Source organism: Phyllostomus discolor, chromosome 9 (assembly GCF_004126475.2).
Source record: "Phyllostomus discolor isolate MPI-MPIP mPhyDis1 chromosome 9, mPhyDis1.pri.v3, whole genome shotgun sequence".
Taxonomy (NCBI): domain Eukaryota; kingdom Metazoa; phylum Chordata; class Mammalia; order Chiroptera; family Phyllostomidae; genus Phyllostomus; species Phyllostomus discolor.
In genome coordinates this window covers 91,765,548-91,776,615 of record NC_040911.2, presented here as the reverse complement: position 1 = coordinate 91,776,615, position 11,068 = coordinate 91,765,548, and the positions used below count along the sequence as shown (strand labels likewise).

Below are 11,068 nucleotides of genomic sequence, written 5' to 3'. Positions count from 1 at the left end.
GCTGCACCCTGTAACAGTGTCACTCATTCCAGTAAAACTGAGCTCAACTTGTAACTCTTGCATCAACTATACATCTGACAGTTTCTTTCCCGCTTGAGAAAGTTCATCAGAATGTGAGTGAGTACAGGTGACATTATAGGGGCCACCTGGGATCTGCTTAAATCTTTTTTTAAAAAAGAAAAATAATGTGCTTCGTTGATAAACATGATTGTGATACACCTCCCCAAACTGGTATGAAGTGCATGCTGTTTTCTCTGCCTAGAGTCTTGTCCTTACTCTCTCTTTAAATCCAGCCCAATGTCCGCCCAGCCACCTGCTAGTCTGCTAGTGGAACGTAGGTTCAGGATTCCAGCTCTGGTTCCATCAGACTGCCGAGCTCTTCGTCAATCACTAGATTAATCACTAGATCCTACAGGTGGGGGCCACTTTCTCAGCACATTTGCTGTAGGCTCTGTGACAAAAAATGGTGCCTGGAGCGTGTGACAAAACCTCAGAAAAGGGCCCACTCCCACCCCAGGGTTGCAGGTTACACAATAGAAGCTGTGAAGGAAGGCGGTACCTGAAGGCACTAATTGATGCTTTATAGTTCTCAAGTGCCTGAAGATTGATTGTTAAGGAAAGCAGTTATCAGAAGTTGTTGATCTGTTTAAGAAACAGGCGAGTTTCAAAACTGCACTGACGTGCTGGTTGGTGGGATAAAAGAAAGGCTGACTCCCCAGGTGACCCACGTTAGGAAACGCTGGACTGGGGGAGGGGGAGGGGACGGCCTCTGGCCCCTGCCCTGCCCACTTCCTTTTGAAAGTGTAACCTGGCGTGCCCTTCCTTAGTTGTTTCTCTGGAAAGACCAGGATATGGAGTACAAAAGCCGGGAACCTCTGGGGCCGCAGCATCCGCCCCTGCCCCTTCTCTCCCACCCGCTTCAGGTTGCCTGCCGGGGAAAAGCGGGACGGGAGCCCGCGCATGCGCCACAGGGGCGAGGTCCGCTCTCTGCGACGTCAGGGGGCTAGCGCCCGCGTGAAGGGCCCGCCCACCAGGAGCCAAGGGCGACCGGGGCGGGGGCCTCGGACCACGCCCCCAGCCGAGCCGAGCGGGGCCGAGCGGAGCCGGGCGTCTCCGAGCACAGCCGATCCCAGCCGAGTGGCCGGGAGTCGGTTGGTGCAGCTGCGTCCCCGCCGCTCAGCAGTCCGCGGCTCCGGCGTCGCCGGCGTCGCCGCCGCCGCCGCCGCCTCCTCAGCGGGGCCTGCGCCGGCCCGCCGGCCGGCCGCCAGGAGGGAGGCCCGGAGCGCGGCAAGAGCGGCCCGGCCGCGGGCGCCGCCGCCGCAGCTGCCAGGTGAGCGCCCGCCGTGGCCCGCCGGCCCCGTGTGCTCCCCGCGAGTGTCAGTTCCCGTGTCTGTGTGTCTCTCTGCCTGTCAGCCCTCTGTGTCTGCGCGAGCTCCTTCCCGCCACGCCTGACCCTCAGCCCTGTCCGTAGTGCCCGCCAACCCCTCCCGCCCGCGGCTGCCCTGGGTCTTTCTGTCAGCCGCCAGCACCCCCATGCTGGGAGGCTCCGCCCCTTCCCCTCGAAGCCCCGCCCTTCGCCCATCTGTCATCACCCCCTCCCCCAGCTCAAGTCTAGGGCGTCCTGGGGGCGCGGGGTGCCCCCGCTCCTGGGGGTTACCGTAGCTCCCGTCAGGCAGACAGCTGCGCAAGGAGCAACCAGGGGGGTGTGGAGGGGGAGTGGGGGTCTGCAGATGCCCTCCTGCCGAGTGAGGGTGCGTGTCCGAGGGCGCGCCGGGTGGGCTCGGCGTGCGCACCCGAGAGCAGGGAGGGGAGCGCGGGGGACGGCTTGATGGACGTGAGGCGGAGATGCTGGGAGGCCAGAGCCACTTGCTGCAACTCCCGCCAGCCCGTTTGCCCTGCGGAGATGGGCTGGCTCCTGCCTCCGAGAGGCGAGTGAACCCAGACTCGACCCGCTGGGGGTACAGTGGGATCCTGAGTCCTGGGACCCTCGTTTGGCCACGCGGGAACAGAAGACCCGGGCGCCACGTTCCCGGATTCCACGAGTGGAGTGTGAGCGGAGTTTGGGGCTAGTGAAACCTTCTGGGCTGGGGATTTTCATTCAGGGAACCTTGTTGGAAGTGATTGAGGAGCGGGTGGGATGCGGCGCTCAGGTGCCTGGGTGAGAGCTGGAGTCACTTTGAGTTGAGTGGTTTGCATTTCTGAGCTGTGATTGCCTTGGGCTTGCGCCCTGGGAGAAGCTGTTCTGTGATGGCGAGGCGGGGGTGGGGGGGGGTGGGGGGGGTTAGGCAGAGGGGGAGGGAAGCCAAACTACTTTCTGTTTTTATCTGTTACGTGAACACACAGTATATTTATTCATGAGACCTCTACACATTCTCACTTGAAAAAGGGATTACTGCAGTTTCCATTTATATACATGTTCTCCTATGTTGTTATCTTGATGTTCTTTATTTGTAGTAACTTAGTGTTGCAGTATTTCCAAACGAAGAGAAAATGCGTTCCCAAAGCGATTTGGTGTTTTGCCGGATAATTCTCAACCACGGGGAAAGAACCAAAAGCGCACTTCATTAGCTGGAACAACTTATTTGGGCTTAATTTGTTTCTAAGAGACATACAGTGGAAAAATCCAGAAGCAGCAAAGTAGTATCAAAGAGTCTTAGGAAATTAATGAAAAGGGCTTTCTATTGCTGCGGTGGAAAGATGGTAATCAAAGTTGCTTTAGAGGACAGAGCTACTATGTAATGATAAACATATTAACCAAGTGGGTTTTGTGACCTTGATACACGGAGCAGCGCTTGATCTGTGCAGTGCTCCACGACAGGCAAACATTGCATGGGCAGTCGGGTAATTTTTGGAGAAATGTTCTCTTGTGTTTTGTTTTTCGGTTTTTCATAATTAAGATTTCAGACTGAGGCAGTTTCACGGTGGGAGTGGGGTTTTTTTCCCTCTTAAGATAACATTAAAAGTTTCAAAAGTGATTCGTGTCTAAGGCAGAAAAGCCCAAGGAAAAATTCACAGTCCCACAAACCATAAGTAATTCAGTTTGGTATTTATCTTTTTAATCTTTTGTTCCCATGTGTTAGTATTTTTTCTTACAAAAAATGCAACCATTCTATAAGATTGTTTTATTGTATTTTTTTTACTTATAAATAGATTATGAGAGGTATCTATTTGGTTTGTTTTTATGAGTAAGAACTTACATTACCTGTGTGATCTTTTTAAAAAGTTAGAACCTCTGCTTAGAGCATTGAATAGGTTCTTGTTATATAGTATAATCTGAAGTCCTTGCCTGCTGGGCTGCCTTCCCGTCCTCACTTTCAGCCCTGCTGGACAGATCTCTTTGCTATGCCTTACAATCTTCAGTGCCTTTACACTCGCTGTTCCCTCTACCTAGAACTCTGTTTCCTGGGTATGAGAGTTTTGGCTGTAGGTTTCTGCTCAGATATAACCCTCAGCCTTTCCCTGACTACTGTGTGTACAATACATCCCATTCTCCAATCCTCCTTAACCCACCTCACTTGTCTTCATAGCACTTACCACCGCTTGGTAAATACATACGGAGTTATTTGTTATTTTATCATCTCTTCCCCCTGATAACCCAGAAATGTGAGACTTTCACTGATAGAACCTGAGGGCCCAGAAGAGCACCTGAGGGCCCAGAAGAGCACATCCTGGGTGCTTAATCAACATTTGTTGAGTGAATGAATGAACGAATGCTCATTATCCATCTATTCACATGACCTTCCTGGTGACCTCCTAGGCTTTTATGTAGCTAGATCATGAAATGGGATAACAATCCCTTAAAAGTCAGCATAGCCCTGTCTTTTACATATCTGAGAAGAAGAATTTTACAAAGTGAGCCTCGATTGTAAAAAAGAATTAGTCTTGATTTAACTTCACAATTGAGTTAAGGAACGTTTTTTGGCAAACATTACTGACTTTCCTTCTAATACACCAATTTTTGTGTCTCAGTGGAAATCTCTGAAACGTATAAAGTACCCCAGCAATGTTTACAACTGTGATTTCAGTTGGGTAGTTCTTAAGCGAGAGTGTAAACCTCAAGAATGTAGTGAGTTTTTTGGGTTAACAGATACCCAGAGATGTAATTACAGCTTTGATGTGTTTTCATTTGAGGAGTAGCTGTTACACTTACATATTTTTTTTTCCTGGCAATTCTACCCTTTTCAGTGCCTTGCTTATCAGTTTTTGGATGGCTAACAGGTATACTTAAGGTTTTTGTTCTTGTTTTTCAACATTTTAAAATAAATCCTTGATCTCTTGGGCATTTTATATCTCTCATGTGACTCTTGAACTATTTGACTGGACCAGTTTCATCTTTCAGGACAAAATGACATCAGTAATAAAACGTATCATTGCATTTTTATTATAAGGATGGGAAAAACTGAATCTTAAGGTAGAATGTTTACAGGGAGGACATAGAATGAGAGTAAGCTTTTTGAAGCCTTGAATTTCAAGTAGGTTACTTGTAGTTTTAGTGAGTTTTTGAAAAAATCCTTGCTTTTGCTCTTAAGGAAAAGGATCCCTCTGAACACAGTCCATACAGAGAACTTCAAATATTTTTTTTATTTTCAAAACATTTTAAAAATATTTTATTTATTTATCTTTAGAGAGAGGGGAAGGGAAAGAGAAAGAGAGGGAGAGAAACATTAATGTGTGGTTGCCTTTCACATGCCTCCCACTGGGGACCTGGCCCGAAACCCAGGCATGTGCCCTGACTGGGAATTGAACTGGCAACCATTTGGTTTGCAGGCCCGTGCTCAATCCATTGAGCTACACCAGCCAGGGTCAAAACATTTTCTTTAAAAAGATTTTTTGATTAATCTTTGAGAGAGGGGAAGGGAGGACGAGAGAGGGAGAGAAACATCAATGTGTGGTTGCTTCTTGCAAGTCCCCTACTGGGAACCTGGCCCACAACCCAGGCATGTGCCCTGACTGGGAATTGAACCAACGACCCTTTGGTGCAGGGCCAGCACTCAAGCCATTGAGCCACACCAGCCAGGGCTAGATTATTTTTCTTATGACCCAAATATACAAGAACTTGTGGAAAAAATCCTAAATGAAAATTTTATTCTTTTAAAGGCCTAAAGGGAATATGTTAAGAATTTGTTTTTAATTTTCCTACAGGCATTTATTGAGAACATATTTGGAGCACTTCTGTGTGTTTTTGTATGGGTTACAGTACTATGTTCAGTTTTAGATTACCAAGTGATTTTTTATTATGCCCTTTGTCATTTGATTACCTCCCTTCTCTCATCATATTTTCTCCCTAAATGATCTCATTAATTCCCAGGACTTTAATATCCTGGATACAGATGACTCCCTCAGTTACACCTCCTGTTTGGGCCTTTCTCTGGTTCCAGACTTCCATTTTCAGCTACAGCCCTCCTGTTATCTTGACTCACTTGCCTCACAGTGATCTCAAAGTCCACATATCCAAAATCAACCACTTCCAAATTAGTGTTCTCATTTCTGACCCCTTCCTCCCCTCTCCTCCAGCCTTCCCTGTCTTTTTGTCACTACTACTCACTCATTGTTCAGGCCAGATGCCTGAAAGTCATCTTTGATTCTTCCTGATCCCTCACCCCACGTTCAACCTGTCAATGTGGCCTGTTGGCCCACCTGCCAGAACGCCACAGATCCTTCATTCTCTCCCCACTCCTAATCCACCCACCATCCTCAGCTGGATGACTGTCCCTACCTTTTATTGCAATACCTAGCTTCCACTCTTACCCTCTCCTAACCCTTGCCCCCCTGTACAGCCAGAGAGACCCTACCAAAAACATAAACCAGGCACGTCAGCCCCCTGCTCAGTGGCTCCCCGCAGCAGTTAGCCCACATCTGCACTTCTTACACTGAGGTGTCCAGCCCTTGTCATCCTCTCCAGCCTCCTGTCCTTGCTCGCCATGCTCCTGTCATGTTGGAGCCCCATCAGTCCCTCATGGGGCTGCAACAGAGATGCCAAGTGCCCCTCTGTAGACCTTCTCCCTGCCTGGCAGCCCCCAGCCCCATTCTTCTCATAGAAGGATCCTTCTCAAACACCAGTCTCAGCCAAAATACCCCGCAGAGGGCCTGTCCTGCTCAGCCCTTCTACAGCACATGTAAATTTCCTGCTTAGCCAACATTCCAAGTATTTCATTTATATGTTTGTCTTCTTCTCTATTGTCTGCTCCCCCAGTCGACTGCAAGATCTACAAAGGCAGGGGAAGCTTTGTCCTGTTTATTGTGCAGTCCTGGTACCTGGTGCTCTGCTTACAATCCAATAGATGCAGGGCCTTTGTATATTTTGAATAGTTATTATTATAACAGGTAACTTTTTTTGAGACTTACTTCTAAAAAAAATTCTCACCCAAGGATAGGTTTTTATTGATTTTAGAGAGAGAGGAAGGGGAAGAGAAAAAGAGAATGTGACAGAGAAACATTGATGGGTTGCTTCCTGCACAAGCCCCAACAGGGAAGGGGGCGGGGTGGATCAAACCCACAGCCGTTTGGTGTATGAGACAGCGCTCCAACCAACTGAGCAACCCGGCCAGGGCATTTTGAGACTCACTTTGTGCCAGGTCCATTGCTAAGTGTGTTCACACATATCTCTAAATATTGGGGAGAATAAAAAAGTTAAAAAGAAAAATATAAACAAAAGGAAAGGAAAGAAAAATATTTAAAAATAAACAAATATCTGAGAGAGCCCTTAACCAAGGTGGTGATGGTTTTACATGATTTCTATTTTTAGTTGAGAAAATTGATCTGAGAGAAGTAATTTTTATTTATTTATTTTGAACTTTATGTAATTTTAAAGATTTTATTTATTTTTAGAGAGAGGGGAAGTGGGGGAGAAAGAGAGGGAGAGAAACATCATTGTGTGGTTGCCTTTTGCACACACCCTACTGGGGACCTGGCCGCAACCCAAGGCATGTGCCCTGACTGGGAATTGAACCAGCAACCCTTTGGTTCACAGGCCAGCACTCAATCCAGTGAGCCACATCAGCCACAAAAGTTAAGTAATTTTTAAAGTTAAACAGCTAAGAAAGTGTTGGAGCTAAGATTGGAATCTATATGATATGACTATAGAGATGCCCCTCTTATGCATTACTGCCTTCTGATATACCTGTAGGAAGGAATGAATATGAAATGTGCAATAATATTAATATTTATGATTCGTTATGTTTTTATTTCTAAGCATATATTGGAGTATAAAAACTCAGAATGCTTGGGTTTGGATTTTGCATTTCCTGGGAAGTTTCTGATAATAACCACTATGCCAAAGGACATAGATTAATTTATGTTCAGGCTCTGTGTTTTAATTTTACCTTTGCCACTTTCAGCTGTAAGCCCTTGGGCAAATTACTTAACATGTCTAGGTCTGTTTTCTCAGCTGTAAATGGAGAAAAATAACAGTTCTTATCTCACAGGGTCATTGTGAGGAACATAATTATACACACACACACACACACACACACACGAATCAATATTAGCTTAATATTATAAGGAGGGGGAAAAAGCCCCCAGGAAAAGACCTGTAGCCCCATCAACAAATTAGAGTTCTGGTAAGAGTGAAAAACAGATCATAATGGTATTTGCTTCACTGACTCTGGTTTTGAATTTATAAAAACTATCAGGGAATTAACTGTTTGGCTTGGGATTTATAATTACTCTATTGTTGTGTAGCAACTTTCTGTTTGGATTTCAACTTGTTAAATGTCTGTAGGCAAGACAGCTTTCTTTCTTTTTTTAAACTCCTTCCTATCTTAAGGAAGATTCTCCAGTAGAGAGATCTTTAGAGAAGCTGGCCATTTTTGAGAGGCTGGTTAGTTTTGTACTTTTCACCAGAAAGACGCTCATCACCGTCACTGCATACTTCAGGAAGGATTACCACCAGGAGCTTCCTTCATATTCCCAAACAAACAGTAGCCTAGTGCAGATGCAGTGGGCTCGACAGACCTTATGATGGAATATGTGGGCACAGTTGTATTTTCTGGGCTTATGAGCTAGTGCCAGACTGGTGGCTTCCATTATCTCTGTAAAACAGGGTGAGGTTTTCTGCTAAAAGTGGGAAGAGATCAGAGAAAAAACAAGGAGATTTGACATACAATTGAGGTCAGGAAGAAGAGTGACCTTGGGGCAATGTCCGTGACCTCCAGGCAGTATGTAGGGCTCTGTTGAGGTAGGAGACCGTGGATTAATCGGGACACCAGTAGCAGGCAACCGCCTGATTTTAGGAGCAAAGAAGATGTATAGTTGGATTGAGCCAGGGTTGGGATTTGCAAGGGGTGAGCAGCAGAAGGACAGCAGAGCCGAGGAACTGAGGGTATTGGCCAGGGAGTGATTAACATGATAGGTAACAGTGTCTAGGCTGGATGGGGAGGTGAAGAGGACCAGAGGTGTTGATGAAGTCAGGGAATGGGTATATTGCAGTGTTAGAGTAATGGGAGGATATGGTTGGGAAGGAACACGTGAGTGGAAGATTTCAGAGTGGGAGCAATAATTACTGGATGTGCCGGGCTCCTGGGTTTTGCCACTGACGTGAATGGCTGAAGTGAATGAACTCAGTGAAGATCCGTGAAGTCAAGGGGTAATCGAGAGCTAGAGAGTTTGGGTCGTCCATGTGGTCAGAAAACCATCAGAAGGATGCTAGGACATTTGGGGTGGAGAGAAGGAAGGTGTGCTGGGTCTTCAATGAATGAAGTACCAGCAATGAGAAGTGTGATGGCCAGCCTGCAGGAGTCTCCGCAGATCAGGGGATTTTGCCTGAGGGCAATGGGAGAGCAGTGAGCTGGAAGCTTGGTTGGTTACAAGGTTGGCCCAGGTTTGTTTTGCTTCTGAAGGAATCCTTACCCCAGTGGGCAGCACTGATGACTTTTAGTATTGGTTAAACTTGGTCATGAAAGTAATTTGAGGGTGTATGTTAAAAATACAGATTTCAAGGCTCCATCTCAGGCCCACTGAATTAGATTTCTAGGAGAGGGGACTCAGAATGTATATTTTTACCCCCTTCCCCCTCAACATACACAGCTGGTAGTTCTTCATAACTAAGCCCCTTCGGGAGTTCAGCTGTAGTGGATGAAAACATGGGGTCTGGAAGCCAACTGCCTGGGTCCAAAGCTGGAGACATGGGAATGAGCCTCAGTCCGTGACCCTTTGTAGACCGCCTTTCTAAGTCTCTCTGGTATCAGAAGCTATGGATTGAGGGACCCTCCATTACGGGCAAGCACACTGACAAAAGCAAGAAGAGACAGCTAGCTGGTGATGAAAGAGGCAGAAATGTTATACAAAATAATTCAAAGTATAGCAGTCTTGTTAGCCTCAGTGGTCTCTGAATACAGTAATTAATTATCATTGTTATTCTGTTCAACAAGAATAGATCAAATTATGATTTGGTTCAGAAGTAAGTAGTGCATTTTAGAAAGCTTTTCATCATAAGGTTGCATGTTCTGTTGCCTCAGTTATCCATAAAATTAACATATGTGGCACAATTCTGTCTCAGGAGATACTGGATTAAAAAACCATTTACCCCCTTCTCTCTCCAGCCGAGCTCTGGGAGTGTTGCCTGCCCTTTGAGGCCCTTGTGGCTGTGTTGTTGCAGCTTCTCTCTCATCGTAGCCTCTGTAGGAAGGACTCTGGGAGACCCGAGAGATCTGGAAATGAAGTCATGTGGTAGATAGAATGTGTGGTGGGAAAGAGGGTAGTCAGTGTGAAGAAAACATCAGCCTTATTCTAAATCTCTCTGAACAAGAAAACTCTTCCTGGAGTAAAACCATGGGAATACAGTGTGTGTGCGTGTGCATGTGTATGTGTGTGAGAAAATCTTTATTCATTATTCATCTCATAACATGCACATCAGATGTCAAACTGGACACAAGCCATATGAGTATCAGAATCATGAAGAGAAGCCATATGTATGTAATGTATCTGGGAGAGCTTTCAGTTTTCTCCAATGGTTTTGAAAAACATGAAATAAAATACAATAGAGAGAAAACTTGTGAATGTAAGGAATATGGTGAAACCTTTAGTTTTCCACCATCCCTTCAGATACATGAGAGAACACCCATGGAGAGAAACTGGATCCATGTGAACAATATGGAACTCTAGAAATGCATCAAACTTTCAAACATGCGAAAGGACTCACACAGGAGACAAACCCTGTGAATCTAAAAAATGTAGCAAAGTTGCCTCAGTTTTCTTGGAACACATGCAAGAACTCATAGCACAGTGAATGTAAACTTACTGTGAATGTAAACAGTGTGGCAAAACCTACATATACCAGAGTGCCTAACAAACACACCAAAGAACTCATGCAGGCAAGATACCCTGTAATGAACGCGATGTGCTGAAACTTGGAGTTCCATCTAGGTTTCCAAAACCGTGGAAGAAGTCACACTGGAGAGAAGCCCTGCGCGTGTAAGGAGTGTGGAAAAGCCTCCGCCTGTTATCATCATTTTTGAAGATATGAAAGAAAATTCCTTGGAGAGAAGCCCTGTAAAAGTGAGGCATGTGGGAAAGCCTTCAGGTGTTATCAAAGGTTTCAAACACAGGAGGAATCCCCCAGGCAGAAACCCCGAGAATGTGAGCCGTGTGGGACAGCCTGAAGACACTCCAGCACCGTGCGAAGACACAGAGGGACACGCACCGGAGAGAACCCCGTGGAAGTAAGTAATGCGGTGAAGCCAACAGAGATCACAGTTCCTCGAGAACACAGCTCAAGCTGGGGAGAGAATTCTTATGTTCCCTGCATTTGTGAACAATGTAGTGAAGCATTTAGTTGTCTCAGTTCTCTCCAAAAACTTTAAAGAAATCACACTGGAGAGAAACCTATGAATGTGAAAATGTAGTGAAGCAGTTAGGTACCCCAGAGAGCTTCAAAACCATGAAAGAAACCTCGCTGGAGACCACCTGTTTGAATGCAAGCACTGGTGGAGCCTTCTGAGATCCCAGTTCTTTACAAACACAGGAAAGGACTCGTTGGAGAGGAACCCTAAGAACGTAAGGAATGTGGAAAAGGCTTCATTTATCACACAGATTTTTGAAGACATGTAACAATGTCTTCTGAAGGGAAACC

General features: G+C 46.1%; 1 protein-coding gene across 1 annotated transcript in view; it reads left to right on the top strand.

Moving 5' to 3' along the window:
* Window positions 1–1,082: 1,082 nt before the first annotated feature.
* ZHX3 (zinc fingers and homeoboxes 3) overlaps window positions 1,083–11,068 on the top strand; it is a 102,996-nt gene continuing 93,010 nt past the window's right edge. The window contains 1 exon segment of the mRNA XM_036009834.1: window positions 1,083–1,330. The gene's annotated coding sequence lies outside the window, so the exon portion shown is untranslated.